The 16,341-nt window shown below is 39.5% G+C and overlaps 1 long non-coding RNA gene and 2 pseudogenes across 1 annotated transcript in view; 1 reads left to right on the top strand and 2 right to left on the bottom strand.

Moving 5' to 3' along the window:
- The window catches only part of LOC133247560 (uncharacterized), a 229,048-nt gene that overhangs the window by 31,207 nt on the left and 181,500 nt on the right, over positions 1-16,341 (bottom strand). The window lies entirely within an intron of this gene.
- LOC133249026 (U5 spliceosomal RNA) lies at positions 5,535-5,639 on the bottom strand (annotated as a pseudogene).
- Positions 7,233-16,341, top strand: part of LOC133247559 (lysozyme C, milk isozyme-like) — a 10,584-nt pseudogene continuing 1,475 nt past the window's right edge.

Raw genomic sequence — 16,341 nt, 5'->3', positions numbered from 1 at the left:
CAGATTCCAACTGCTTTCTGATGAACTGCCCATTAGAGGCATTCTGATGGGCCCTTCAGTTCAGTCAGTTCAGTCGCTCAGTCATGTCCGACTCTTTGCAACCCCATGAATCGCAGCACGCCAGGCCTCCCTGTCCATCACCAACTCCTGGAGTTCACTCAGACTCATGTCCATTGAGTCAGTGATGCCATACAGCCATCTCATCCTCTGTCGTCCCCTTCTCCTCCTGCCCCCAATCCCTCCCAGCATCAGAGTCTTTTCCAATGAGTCAACTCTTTGCATGAGGTGGCCAAAGTACTGGAGTTTCAGCTTTAGCATCATTCCTTCCAAGGAAATCCGAGGGCTGATCTCCTTCAGAATGGCCTGGTTGGATCTCCTTCTAGTCCAAGGGACTCCCAGGAGTCTTCTCCATCACCACAGTTCAAAAGCATCAATTCTTCGGTGCTCAGCCTTCTTCACAGTCCAACTCTCACATCCATGCATGACCACTGGAAGAACAATAGCCTTGACTAGATGAACCTTTGTTGGCAAAGTAATGTCTCTGCTTAGTCATAACTTTCCTTCCAAGGAGTAAGCGTCTTTTAATTTCATGGCTGCAGTCACCATCTACAGTGATTTTGGAGCCCAAAAAAATAAAGTCAGACACTGTTTCCACTCTTTCCCCATCTATTTCCCATGAAGTGATGGGACCAGATGCCATGATCTTCGTTTTCTGGATGTTGAGCTTTAAGCCAACTTTTTCCTTCTCCTCTTTCACTTTCATCAAGAAGCTTTTTAGTTCCTCTTCACTTTTTGCCATAAGGGTGGTGTCATCTGCATATCTGAGGTTATTGATAATTCTCCCGGCAATCTTGATTCCAGTTTGTGCTTCTTCCAGACCAGCGTTTCTCATGATGTACTCTGCATAGAAGTTAAATAAGCAGGGTGACAATATACAGCCTTGACGTACTCCTTTTCCTATTTGGAGCCAGTCTGTTGTTCCAAGTCCAGATGGGCCCTTATTAGGCAGTTTTACTGAAGTGTTGGGTAGAGCTTACAGGAAAAGCAGGTGGACAGGCAGGGAGGCCTTTTACTCACTCCCAGAGGGGCTGTGGGCAAACTGCTGGACTTCTGTGAATTTCTGTTTCCTCATCTGTAAAATGCCAATGTTGACAATACCTTTTCAAGGGGAGTTAAGTGATTTAATACATACAAATAATGCCTGGAACATGGCAGGCACTGTGTCTGTATTTGCTGTTACAGTACAGGAGGTCCGCAACTTCAATGGCTAAAGGTTTTTCAGCTTTACAATGGTGTAAAAGTGGTATGCATTCAGTAGAAAATATACTTGGAATTTGAAATGTAATCTTGTTCTGGGCTAGTATATATTTTGTTTACAAAGGTAAACAACCAATATACTTAAAACAATTCTGTACCCAGACAACCATTCTGTCTTCCGCTTTCAGGAGCGTATTCAATATATTACATCAGATATTCAACACTTTATTCTAAAATAGGCTTTGTTGCCCAACCATAGGCTAATGTATGTGTCCCAGGGAGGTTTGAGTTATGATAGTCAGAACTGTGATATTTGGTAGGTTAGGTGTATGGAATGCATTTTTTTATTTACATTATCTAACTTATGATGGGTTTATCAGAATGTTACCCAACTGTAAATCAAGGAAGATTGGTATATAGACTCCCCTCTTCTTTCAGAAACACAAAACTCCTGATAAAAATCACCTGGCAGAGGCCCAGAGCAGTGTAAACTCATGAGAACTAATATTGAACCATAAGAATATTCATTTAAACAACAGCATCACTGGGTGGCTCAGAGGGTAAAGAATCCACCTGAAATGCGGGAGACCTGGGTTCGATCCCTGGGTTGGGAAGATCCCCTGCAGGAGGGCATGGCAACCCACTCCAGTATTCTTGCCTGAAGAATCCCCTGGACAGAGAAGCACGGCAGGCCTTAGTGTATGGGGTTGCAAGTCAGACACGACTGAGCAACTCAGCACAGTAAATTCCTAGGGCAAGAAGCTAACTCCCTTCAAATGATTAAAAATTCTAAAACATTCCCCCTGCACTTTGGTTGGAAGTTATAAAAGAATAGTTTTATAAAAGAATATAAGGGAATAGTTATATTCTTATAACTATTAAGCAAGAATTTGTTGCTATTGTTCAGTCACTAATTTGTGTCCAACTGTTTGCTACCCCAAAGACTGCAACCTGCCCAGCTCCTCTGTCCATATAGTTTTGGCAAGAATAATAGCGTGAGTTGCCATTTCCTTCTCTAGGTAAGCAAGAATCAGTTCAGTTCAGTTTAATCGCTCAGTCGTTTCTGACTCTTTGCGACCCCATGAATAGCAGCACTCCAGGCCTCCCTGTCTATCACCAACTTCCGGAGTTCACCCAAACTCATGTGCATCGAGTTGGTGATGCCATCCAGCCATCTCATCCTCTGTCGTCCCCTTCTCCTCCCGCCCCCAATCCCTCCCAGCATCAGAGTCTTTTCCAATGAGTCAACTCTTTGTATGAGGTGGCCAAAGTACTGGAGTTTCAACTTCAGCATCAGTCCTTCCATTGAACACCCAGGACTGGTCTCCTTTAGAATGGACTGGGTGGATCTCCTTGCAGTCCAAGGGACTCTAAAGAGTCTTCTCCAACACCACTGTTCAAAGCATCAATTCTTCAGCACTCAGCTTTCTTCACAGTCGAACTCCCACATCCATACATGACTACTGGAAAAACCATAGCCTTGACTAGACAGACCTTTGTTGGCAAAGTAATATCTCTGCTTTTGAATATGCTATCTAGGTTGGTCATAACTTTCCTTCCAAGGAGTAAGTGTCTTTTAATTTCATGGCTGCAATCACCATCTGCAGTGATTTTGGAGCCCCAAAAAATGAAGTGTGACACTGTTTCCACTGTTTCCCCATCTATTTCCCATGAACTGATGAGACCGGATGCCATGATCTTAGTTTTCTGAATGTTGAGACTTAAGCCAACTTTTTCCCTCTCCTCTTTCACTTTCATTAAGAGGCTTTTTAGTTCCTCTTCACTTTCTGCCATAAGGATGGTATCATCTGCATATCTGAGGTTATTGATATTTCTCCCGGCAACCTTGACTCCAGCTTGTCTTCTTCCAGCCCAGTGTGTCTCATGATGTACTCTGCATATAAGTTAAATAAGCAGGGTGACAATATACAGCCTTGACGTACTCCTTTTCCTATTTGGAATCAATCTGTTGTTCCATGTCCAGTTCTAATTGTTGCTTCCTGACCTGCATACAGGTTTCTCAAGAGGCAGGTCAGGTGGTCTGGTATTCCTATCTCTTTCAGAATTTTCCACAGTTGATTGTGATCCACATAGTCAAAGGCTTTGGCATAGTCAATAAAGCAGAAATAGATGCTTTTCTGGAACTTTCTTGCTTTTTCAATGATCCAGAAGATGTTGGCAATTTGATCTCTGGTTCCTCTGCCTTTTCTAAAACCATCTTGAACATCTGAAAGTTCATGGTTCACATCCTGTTGAAGCCTGGCTTGGAGAATTTTGAGCATTACTTTACTAGCGTATGAGATGAGTGCAATTGTGTGGTAGTTTGAGCATTCTTTGGCATTGCCTTTCTTTGGGATTGGAATGAAAATTGACCTTTTCCAGTCCTGTGGCCTCTGCTGAGTTTTCCAAATTTGCTGGCATATTGAGTGCAGCATTTTCACAGCATCATCTTTCAGGATTTGAAATAGCTCCACTGGAATTCCATCACCTCCACTAGGTTTGTTCATAGTGATGCTTCCTAAGGCCCACTTGACTTCACATTCCAGGATGAGACTGTGGCTCAGATCATGAACTCCTTATTGCCAAATTCAGACTTAAATTGAAGAAAGTAGGGAAAAACCACTAGCCCATTCAGGTATGACCTAAATCAAATCCCTTATGATTATACAGTGGAAGTGAGAAGTAGATTTAAGGGATTGGGTCTGATAGACAGTGTGTCCTTCTTTTAAGGGATTCCTGCCCACAGTAGTAGATTTGGTGGTCATCTGAGTTAAATTCACCCATTCCGGTCCATTTTAGTTCACTGATTCCTAGAATGTCAACATTCACTCTTGCCATCTCCTGTTTGACCACTTCCAATTTGCCTTGATTCATGGACCTGACATTCCAGGTTCATCTGCAATATTGCTCTCTACAGCATTGGACCTTGCTTCTATCACCAGTCACACCCACAACTGGGTATTGTTTTGCTTTGGCTCCATCCCTTCATTCTCCCTGGAGTTATTTCTCCACTGATCTCCTGTAGCATATTGGGTACCTACCGACCTGGGGAGTTCCTCTTTCAGTATCCTATCATTTTGCCTCTTCATACTGTTCATGGGGTTCTCAAGGCAAGAATACTGAAGTGGTGTGCCATTCCCTTCTCCAGTGGACCACATTCTGTCAGACCTCTCCACCATGACCCACCCGTCTTGCATGGCCCCACACGGCATGGCTTAGCTTCATTGAGTTAGACAAGACTGTGGTCCATGTGGTCAGATTGGATAGTTTTCTGTGGTTATGATTTCAGTGTGTCTGCCCTCTGATGCCCTCTCTCAACACCTACCATCTCACTTGGAATGTGAAGACAAAAGAGTCCAAAATGCAGTACTTGGATGCAATCTCAAAAATGACAGAATGATCTGTGTTTGTTTCCAAGGCAAATCATTCAATACCACAGTGATCCAAGCCTATGCCCCAACCAGTAATGCTGAAGAAGCTGAAGTTGAATGGTTCTGTGAAGACCTACAAGACCTTTTAGAACTAACACCCAAAAAAGATGTCCTTTTCATTCTAGGGGACTGGAATGCGAAAGTAGGAAGTCAAGAAACACCTGGGGTAACAGGCAAATTTGGCCTTGCAATATGGAATGAAGCAGGGCAAAGGCTAATAGAGTTTTGCCAAGAGAACGCACTGGTCATAGCAAACAGCCTCTTGTAATGAGGCCTTACAAATAGCTGTTTAAAGAAGGGAAGAGAAAAGCAAAGGAGAAAAGGAAAGATACTCCAGTTTGAATGCAGAGTTCCAAAGAATAGCAAGGAGAGATACGAAAGCCTTCCTCTGTGGTCAGTGCAAAGAAATAGAGGAAAACAACAGAATGGGAAAGACTAGAGATCTCTTCAAGAAAATTAGAGATACCAAGGGAACATTTCATGCAAAGAAGGGCTCGATAAAGGACAGAAATGGTATGGACCAAACAGAAGCAGAAGATATTAAGAAAAGGTGGTAAGAATACACAGAAGAACTGAACAAAAATATCTTCATGATCCAGATAATCATGATGGTGTGATCACTCACCTAGAGCCAAACAAGCAAGAATAGTTGGATATAAATGGTGTTTCTGGCAGATGGAACAAGTTAAGTTTACCCACTCAGATGGCTGAAGCCTTTTACCAATATTTGTGGGAAGACATTTTAAGGTTTTTACTTGCCTGTTTTTAACTTTTATTTTTAAATGGGGGAAAATTGCTTTACAATGTTGTGTTGGTTTCTGATGTATAACAACACAAATCAGCCATAATTATACATGTATCATCTCCCTCTTGAACTCAGAATTATTCTTCTCCACAGAAATTTTTAGTAAAAGGTGAAAGATTTATATGATAGAAAGAGAAACAGAATATTACTTGCCTTTAATAGATGACCTTATGGGGGCTGTGGATAAAATTTGTGGCAGTTATGGAAGTTACAGAAATATCAAGTAGCAGTTTGCTTTTTAAAATCTCTCTCTCTCTCTTTTTTTTTTTTTCCAGTCCCAAGCAAGGGTGCTTTAGCCAACCATTTGGATGCTCCCTTTCAAAGATATGATAAGATCAGTATTTCCAAGGGACTAAGAATCATAAGTTTTATCTAAGGAGGAAGTCAGGAACATATTTGCCTGTTATCAGATTTCTGGATAAGTACTATAATCTTTTTTATTTTCTTTAATAGTCTGTAGATTAGTTCAATATTTTGTGTGTGTGAAGTGCCGTCCCCAAATACACAAAGATCTGGGCCTGGTGGTGTCTGTTTAGAGAGTAAGGGACAATAAATCAAGCCTTTCTGTACATTTCCTGGACCTCTGTCAAAGCAGTTTCCCGGCTATCAATATTTACATAAGTTTTATACTTGCTGTGTGCCATCTGTAGTTCTTGACATTTGTTCTCTGATCTTCCCCTCTTAATCTTGTAGAAACAATAAAAGCCCCTTATAATGTCTTTATAAAGACAAACTTTCCTGAGACCCAGTGTGGTTAGTTAGACGAAGAAAATGTTGCCTGTTACTTCATGTCTTAGGGTCCTAACTAGTTACTGAGGCAAGCCTGACAGACAACCTGCACCCCTCAAGTGGCAAAAATGAGAAGGAATATTCTCACTGGTTACAAAAGTTCTCAGTACATAAAACAAGACAAATAGAGATTCTTGTTTTAACGTTTTTCATTCCTATGACAAATGAGAGAGACAAAGGAAAGCGTGACTCTTTCTGGGAGGCTAAGAATCAATAACCATAGGTGTTGATGGCCAAAACCAAATTCACAAGAGGCATGATTCAAGATCTATTTTCACAAATATTTTTTCTCCTACCAGTGTGAATTTGGAAAGGAACAGAGAAGTAGAAATTTTTATCCTCCTCTCTTGAATGCACTACAGACAGAGAGCTGGGAGACTGACATGGTAAGAATTCTTCCCTTCTGCTGGTCTGTTGTCGATTATCCCATATCTCAACTGCAGTTTGAGGCAAGAGGAGTGTTCTAGCCTTTCCCTGTCCATCCTCATCACTAGAAACTGTACAGGAAGAAACGTGTTTTCTTTTGCCATTTTAAGGTTTTTGTTTGGGTCTCTGTAACAAAAGATTAACAAGAGAAAGGTAAACAAGTCCATTAACATGTACATCTCACTTATACTTATGAGAAATGCTAGTAGGCATAACTCAAAAACATGGCTAGAACTTAGACTTACAGATTATCTTAACCAAAGAACAAGATACTTTTAGAGTAGTAACAAGACAGAGGAAAATAATACTAGGCTTCAAGGCTGGCAGATTGTGGGATGATAATAAAAACATTAAAAACTAATACTCATGGACTCTGTGGGAGAGGGAGAGGGTGGGAAGATTTGGGAGAATGGCATTGAAACATGTGAAATGTCATGTATGAAATGAGATGCCAGTCCAGGTTCAATGCACGATGCTGGATGCTTGGGGCTGGTGCACTGGGACGACCCAGAGGGATGGTATGGGGAGGGAGGAGGGAGGAGGGTTCAGGATGGGGAACACATGTATACCTGTGGTGGATTCATTTTGATATTTGGCAAAACTAATACAATTATGTAAGGTTTAAAAATAAAATAAAATTAATTAAATATAAAAACTAATACTCAATAAAGGTTGTTTTATTGAGTCTTCTGGTGCTGTCTTGGGGCTGATAAGAGTCAAGGGTTGTTGGTGACTAATATCTGCACAAATTTATGTTCTGCTTTCAGGAAACTAGGGGGAGGGCAGAGAATTTTTCTTGGATTTGCTTCTTTTCAATTGCCTCAGCTCAAAATAATCCTTGTGCCAAAAAGGAAGATTTTGGGGTGGCATATATGGTTATCCTTCTGTAAGTTTTACTGTTAAGTTATTTTGTTTTACAATGACCCTTTATGTTCTAACATGGAAATGTGAAGTAAGGCATTGTCAGAAAGGAGTTAGGAATGTTATTCACATGAGCAGTCTGCTTGAACAACATGGTGTGGTGCTGCATACTTATCAGAACACCAGGCAGTATGTCATGTTGTTCTGTGGAAAATATATATATAAAATAATTTTACGTGAAAAGACAACATAGTGAAAGCACATAAAGAAATTTAATGACATTTTAGAGTTCATTTTCAGTTGGATAAAATATTCATTCAGTAATCTTTTTTTTTATAGTTACTCAAATTTGTAATAAAATAAGAGGAAGTTCTTCTTTGGGCTATAGTGCTAATTCCAGTTCTTCCTGAACAAGGTCATTAAGCAATCTCATTTTATTATTTTCTTGCCAGTTAATACTTAGGATATCAGCATATTCCTTTAAACATAAGGAAGAAAACTTTGGTCAGTGGACCAAAAACAGGCCCTGCTTTCCACATGTCACCAAGGGTGGAGCCCCCAAACTGGTCAGAGAAGAGAGAAGTGAAAAGATTTTAAATATCAAGTCCAGCCTGGATATCTGGTTTGTCCGTCAACATGCAGGCTCTCCTTAATCTGGGGCTTCTCCTCCTTTCTGTCACTGTTCAGGGCAAGAATTTTCAGAAGTGTGAGCTTGCCAGAACTCTGAAAAGACTTGGATTAGACGGCTATAAGGGCATCAGCCTGGCAAAGTGTAAGTTAACTATTCCTCCTTTCAAATTGTGAGCCAGGTGTAGAACAGATACTAATAGTGGATGAATAATAAAGGATATTGTGTGAATGGACTTTTCTTATTTCTTTGAGGTTTTGTACATTCACAGTGGTCAAAACATCAATGGTTCCTTTAGAATCAGATGTACCAGGTGAAGGACTGAGGCATGGGAGGGTCAAATTCTATACCATTCTAAGCATGTCAGGTACCACTATACTCTAGAGCCACTGAATTTGCCAGCTGGCATGTGGAGGCTGACTATAAGATATATTTTAGCACCTGGGATATGCCTGTCAAGCCCTTGGTATTTGACTTTAGCCATTTCCAGTTTGGAACTTGAGTTCTGCAAGCCTGAGTAAGGCAGTGTTTTTCTCATTTTTAATACCCCTACCATGATGTTGGGCAAAGTTTTTTTTTAATTTCATTGAACTCTTAAAACAGGGACAAAAGGAACCTATTTCCTCTCACTCAATATCTATATAAGGATCCCTGAAATGCAGTATGAAATGACATTTTATTATTCTGACTCTAGTTGATGAATTATTTTTCATTTTCTCCCACAAAATTCAAGATGTGTCCTAAGGAAAAGTGACTGTGTATTTTGGTCCATATTTGTCAGTCATCTCTGTATTTTTCAGAGTGAATTCAGACATTTCTCCTCCATAACTATTTTTAAATGAATGAGTAACTGGCTAGAAGGATGGATGGATGACATAGTCTTTCCTATTCTATGACTCTTTTCAGGATTCTAATTTGATATCCAAATTCAACTTTAGGTATCATAAGAAATTTTTTTTTCTCCCAGAAAAAAATACTTAAAAATTTTTTTTTCCTAATAAAAGTATTTTTCCATTAGCATATGCATATGCCACTAACAGGGCTTTCCAGATGGCTCAGTAAAAAGAAACCATCTGCTGATACAGGAGACGCAAGAGACATGGATTCGAGACCTGGGTTGAGAGGAGGGCATGGCCACCCACTTCAGTATTCTTGTGTGGAAAATCCCATGGACAGAAGAGCCTGGTGGGCTACAGTCCATGGGGTTGCAAAGAGTCAGACACCACTGAAGCATCTTCTCTCACACATATACCGCTAATGACAAAATCTACTCAATAACTCTGTTGATTTTTCTATTCTAGGCTGACTCTTACATGAGTGATGGGAGCAGGGGAAGGGTAATAGCAATAGAGGAAACATCTATTTTAATATTTTAAAATATGTTACTTGTTTCATTGGTATAAACAAATGTTTTGCTAACAAAAGAATTCTCTTAAGGGCCCTTTAACACGAAAGTTTTAAAATATTTTACAAGTAAAACACATCTTTATACTTATAAAATAAGTTGTTAGTAAAGTAGAATTAAATAGAACTAATTATGCTGTGAAGTATAAGTTATGTCGTGTTGCTGTTTATTACTAATTTTTTTTTCAGGGATGTGTTTGGCCAGTTGGGAAAGAAGTTACAACACATGTGCTACAAACTACAATCGTGGAGACAAAAGCAGTGATTATGGGATATTTCAAATCAATAGCCGTAGATGGTGTAATGATGGCAAAACCCCAAGAGCAGTTAACGCCTGTCGTATACCCTGCAGCGGTAAGACAGGATAATGTGGAGTCATGGCACAGGACTCACCTGGTTATACCTGTTGGGTTAGTCAAGCTTTTCCATAAACATCTTATGGGAAAACTGGAACGATACTTTAGGTCAAGATTCAATAGAAATAAAAAGGTCTTGAAGGGCTCATCAGGGATCTAAAAATACTCCGTCTTAATTTCTAGAAGCTCTTTACTTTGCTCCTCATAATTCCTTAAGTTAGAAATTAAAGAGCTGGTATCATAAAAGTTTGCTGTTTGCTAACATACAAGAGTTTCTGGAGTGACCTATCACTTCATCATAACTGGACATGTTGGTGCTTTGTAAAGAACAATGCCATTCCTCCTACTTTCCTTGTTTGTAGAGGTTTAGGGATAATTTGGTTGTGTGGGAGTTTGTTTGTTGTTTTTCAGTGTACCCTCCTTTATTAAAAAACAAAAATATTAGTGGTTAACCAAAAAAGAGGAATATGTGTGGTCTTTTTAAAATATAACTTTTACTTTTTATTGTGAAATGTTTTAAATATTTGGAAAATTAGAAACATTAGCATAATAAACATCAATATGCTCATCGTGTACTTTTACAGTTATTTACATTTTGTCATATTTACTTCTTTTATGTATATCATATATATGGGATTGTTTGCTGAGTGATTTTAAACTGATTTAGAAACATTTGACATTTCATTTCTAAATTCTTTGGTTTGCATCTTCAAAAACTCCTGTGCCTATATAAGTATAATCATTCTAACAGGCTAATTTACAGATTTGTGTAAATGGGGTGAAAAAATATTCTATTGAGTTCTTTTTAAAGTAGAGATAACATATGAATCTTTACTGCATAAACTATTGAAGAAATATTGCAAAACTGATAGTTATATTTTTAAATATTCAAAGTCCTAATAAAAAGATTAGCCTTTAGAATATTATTTTGTATCTAGTTAATTTATTTTATACAAATATTTTACATTATAGAATAACCTGTGATCTTTGAATAGAAATTCTTACTACCAAGAGATGCATGAACACTGGTAACTTTTGGTATCCATATCTTCTTTCAGAATCTACATCACTCATGTAAATGAATTAAAGCTATATTATGCACATTTGTATCCACAAGCAATGTGCTTCAACATAAAAGAAATTGTACTAAATTTACAGCTTTACAGTTTGCTTTTTATTTCACAAACTATTTTTGTTAACAAATACCCATCTTTATTATTTTTTAAGATGAATAGAGTTATACTGTGTAGATATTCTGTAATTTATCAATCCACTCCTTTCTTGACATCTGTTTGTTTATTTTTGGCCATGTGAAGTCTCAGTTGCCACAGGCAGGATCTTCATTGTGCCAGGCAGGCTTCTCTCCAGTTGGGATGTGCAGGCTTAGCTGCCCTGCAGCATTTGACATCTTCCTTCCCCCACCAGGGATTGAACCAGCATCCCCTGCACTGGAAGGTGCACTCTTAACCACTGGGCCACCAGGGAGTCCCTCAGTCTATCTCTCAGGGTTAAGCACTTAGGCTGTTTCCATTTTCTCCTTTTATATTAACTGTTATGAAACATCTTATACACACATCTTTGGGTACATACCATGATTTTTTTATGATAAATTTCCATTAGAATTGCTAAGTAAAAAACTCTAGACCTGTTTCTGCTTGTTTGTTTTGTTTTTACACTGCCTAGTAAAAAGAGTCCCTTGTATCACATTAATTAATAGTTCCTGAACATCCACTGACTTTGGTAAATGAGAAACAGAATGCTTTATTTCATACCAAAGGAGATGGAATGAAGAAAGAGTTTCCCTCCAACATTCACACAGATACACGGACTCTTAAAAAATAGTATTAGTTGTTCTTTCCTCAGCCTAAGAGAAAGCTGACTTAACCTAAACTTAAAATGAAATGTCTATATTGTTTTCACTTCTCACCACTTCTTTTCCAGCTTTGCTGAAAGAGGACATCACTCAAGCTGTAGCAAGTGCAAAGAAGGTTTCAGTGATCCACAAGGTGTTAGAGCATGGTATGTTTCTTTTCCCTTCCAGTTTTACTGAGATGTAATTGACATACAGCGCTATAAAAGTTCAGGGTGTACAGCATAGTGATTTGATTTATAGTCATCATGAAATGATTATCACAATAAGTTTAGTAAGCACAGATTATCTCATATGGATACAAAATTAGAGAAATAGAAGAAAAAAATTCTGTGTGGGATGAAAAGTCTTAAAACTTACTCTCAACATCCTTTATATACATATAACATATAGCAGTGTTAATTATATTTATCATGTTGTATATTGTATTGTTGTTGTTTAGTTGCTAAGTCGTGTCCAGTTCTTTCAGGACCCCATGCACTGTAGCCTGCCAGGCTCCTCTGTCCATGAGATTTCCTAGGCAAGAATACTGGAGTAGGTTGCCATTTACTTCTCCAGCGGGTCTTCCCGACCCAGGGATCAAACTTGGGTCTCCTGCACTGCAGCTGCAATCTTTTGCCACTGAACCACCAGGGAAGGTCTGTTGTACATCACATCCCTACTATTGTCTTATAACTGGACGTCTGCAGTACCTTCCACTGCCTTTGTGCAGTTCCTCAGCCCTCACCCCACCCCCAAGCCCTACTCTGGATCACCACAAATCTGACCACTCTTCTGTGAATTTCTTTGTATGTTTGTGTTTGAAATATAATGGACCTACATCACTGTGTAGGTTAGTCTTTAGAATAAGACTAATCTTATTAGTCTTTAGCTTCTGTTATAGAGCACAGTATGTGTTAGGCACTAAACAGGAGAGCTGATTCATCTTGCTGTGATGAGAGAAGTGAGGGAATATTCCCAAAGACCATGGTAAAACTGCAGCTTTAGATTTATGCTAAACAGTGTATTACATAGAAACAGGATTTTACCAGATTCAGAATCTTACTCTTTTACTACTCATTTTTTTTAGGGAATTTCTAGAGGCTTTAAGATTCTCCATACACTGCCAACACCTTGTCATATCTCGAAATTAGTTTTGGAATTAAGTAAATGTGCACTGCACTTTGCAGTGCTGTTGTGGACTGCACAGAACTCAGCATTTGTGTTCAGCATTCTGTGTCCTAGTGAAGGCTTGGGGGAGATGTGTAGTCCTTGATATACATATCTCCAGCTAAACATCAATACTTGCAACTGTCTATAACTTGTATTTCATGTATTGATAAACTATTTTGTTCTCTCAAAGGATTTGAAGTATCTATAACACAATGAAGATATGTTTCAACCTTCTTACCATATGTTTCATCTTTTTCTACAGGGTGGTATGGAGAAACAAGTGTCAAAACCAAGATCTCAGGAGTTATGTTCAGGGCTGCGGAGTGTAACAGTGGATTTTTCACTTCAGCTCATTTTGTCTCTTTTTGATATTAAGGAAGTAATAGTTGAGTAAAAGGTTACACTACAACTCTTCAAACAAATTATGTTTTTATAGAAGCAGGAGCATGCAGTCTTTCTTCTAAGAGGCTTGACGTTTACCTCACGTGTTTATTATTTAGTATTAGGCCCACAACATTTTTCAGCTTGCTAACAGAACTAATGCTAGAGAATATTTGTCTAAAATCTTCATTATCAAATGTATCTCTAGGACATTCAGTTCTTAATCAAAGAAATAACCCAGACTTAATCTTGAATGATACAAGTACGCTCCAGTATTCAACAAAAATATAATGAGAATCTTTAAACAAATTGATCTTAGGCAAAGTCCCACCTGTGTACCATGTGAACCTTCATCTGTTCAGTCAAAAGGAGCAGAACAGTGAAAGCATGGAGTCCTAACCATGGGTGTTTGTATTAGTCGCTCAGTCACGTCCAGTCTTTGCAACCCCCTGGACTATAGCCCGCCCAACTCCTATGTCCGTGGAATTCTCCAGGCAAGAATACTGGAGTGGCTTGCCATTTCCTTCTCTAGGGCCTAACCATGGAACCACCAAGGAATTCCCCTCATCTTAAGTTCATAAACATAAATTTAAATGGGCCCTCAAGTCAGCCTCATCATCTTAGTCACTTCTCTGCAATCCTTCTATGTAGGTGTCCCCACTCACCAAAATGACAGTCACCAATTTTTTTTTTCTTTTTTTGACTGTCACTATTTACTTCTCTCTTTTCAAAGTCCCAGCACATATGCCCAACCGCTGGCCTTCTGCACCTGCACTCACTAGATGATCTAACCTCATTTTACACTGACAGAACAGAAGCAACTCATACAAGGTTTTACCCTCCTGGCCACCGTAATAGAGTTCGCGTCTTTCCCTGGGCCCACCTTCCCTTCCTTCCCCTTTATTACTAGGATGCAGGGCCTCTGCTCCAGCCAGTGGCAGTGTCTCCACATGCAGTCCATCACCATACTGCCCTGGTAACCTGGCTTGTTCCACAGAACTCTCCGTGGGCTCTACAGAACCCTCCAGCTACAACATCATTCTCTGCTCCCTTTCCAGTAATACTTCTGGGGTGAGATATCTATATTCACCCAGTCCATGCTCTCACCTCCCTTTGTCTTTTCATCTCTTCTTAATCTGACTTCTGTCCTCACTCAGCTGAAAATGGCTCCAACATGACTCCTTCCACGATACCTTGGGGCCAGTTCTAGTGATCAATTGTTTTCTGTTCATCCTACTTGATCTCTCAGTAGCATTGCACAGAGTGAACCACTTCCTATTTCTGAAAAGTTTTTCTTTCTCAGCTCTCCTCCTTTATATTCTGTCTCATTGACAGAGGTTCCTACTCAGCCTTTCTGGCTGTTTCTCTGCTGATTGATTTTTAAGTGTTGGAGTGTCCCAGGGCTCAACCTGCAACAATTTGATACACGTTTTACTTATTCTTTTATTTATTCTTTTTGATGAAGTATAACTTTCAAAAGAATAGTTTTTCCCACTTTTTAAAGAGACTGAAATAATCTCAACCATTCCCCAAATTTGCAAATACAGTACAACCTTTTATGTTTTCTGAACAGTTTGAGAATATACTGCCAACATGGTGACCATGGCTCCGAATCCTTCAGTGTTTAACTTCTACAGAACCTCAAAACATCATCCAAATCATGAGATGAACACAGACAAAATTAGGACCACCTGGTCATCAGATCTGTGCAATTTCATCAATTGTACAATAAACTCTTAATTAAAAGGTCTAATTCAGAATCACATGTCATATGTGGTTGTTATGTTTTCCAGTTTCCTTCAGTCTAGATCACTTCTTCATCTTTTCCATGACTTTTATGACTTTAACCCTTTTGACGACCTCAACCACCTATGGTGTAAAATGCCTAAGGTTTTTCTGATGTTCCCTGGAGTAGATCAGGTTATGCATCTCTGGCAGGGATGCCACGGACGTGATATTGTCCTCTTCTCATTGTGTCCTTTCAGCTGACGTGCAGTTTTGAAATGTTCTGTTACGGATGATGTTCGCAGTGATCATTTGATTAAGGTGATGTCTGTAAGTCACCTCCATTGTGAGGTACTTGGGAGAGGATGAGGTACTTTGTGGAGAAGGCGATGGCACCCCACTCCAGCACTCTGGACTGGAAAATCCCATGGACACAGGAGCCTGGTGGGCTGCAGTCCATGGGGTCGCTACGAGTCGGACACAACTGAGTGACTTCACTTTCACTTTTCACTTTCATGCATTGGAGAAGGAAATGGCAACCCACTCCAGTGTTCTTGCCTGGAGAATCCCAGGGACGGGGGAGCCTGGTGGGCTGCCGTCTATGGGGTTGCACAGAGTCAGACACAATTGAAGCGACTTAGCAGCTGCAGCAGCAGAGGTACTTTGACCTCTGAGAAATTTGAGAAATTTTCTTCCTCATCAAAATGTCAGTTTTTGCATGCACTTATTGTATCAGTATGGACCCCTGGCTTCCTACTTGATTCCAATTATAATGAGTCACAATCCATTGCTATCATTTATTTTGATGTTCACATTGTCCCTGATTTTTCTCCTTTCAGAGAGCCTCTGCAAGCTAGATTCTGTGTCATCGTGACATGACCTCATCATTCTCTGTGTTTTCTGGCACAAGCTGTTCTAATGCTCACCTTGTTCTCTTGCTGCTTCAGCCTAGAAACAGCTATTTCTCCAAAAGCTCTTAGCCCTCACAGTTGATAACAGTTTAAAAAAAAAACCAGTTCTGGGCACTAGAGTGACACTGTTCCCATGCCTCATCAAAGGAAAGAGCTAGAGGATGTATGTATTTGCCTAATTTTATCTACTCAAATTGAGTTCATAGAATACCTCCAATCCCAATGCCATACCACAAGGTTAATTGTAGATTTTCTTTTCTTTTCTTTTATGTTGATAACTTCCTTGTAATATAGTCAGAAAGCAGGTACCTATTTTTCTTAAAATTCTTAAAGCGTATCCTGATC

The sequence above is a fragment of the Bos javanicus genome, chromosome 5 (genome assembly GCF_032452875.1).
Source record: "Bos javanicus breed banteng chromosome 5, ARS-OSU_banteng_1.0, whole genome shotgun sequence".
Taxonomy (NCBI): Eukaryota; Metazoa; Chordata; class Mammalia; order Artiodactyla; family Bovidae; genus Bos; species Bos javanicus.
This window is presented reverse-complemented; position numbering and strand designations above follow the sequence as displayed.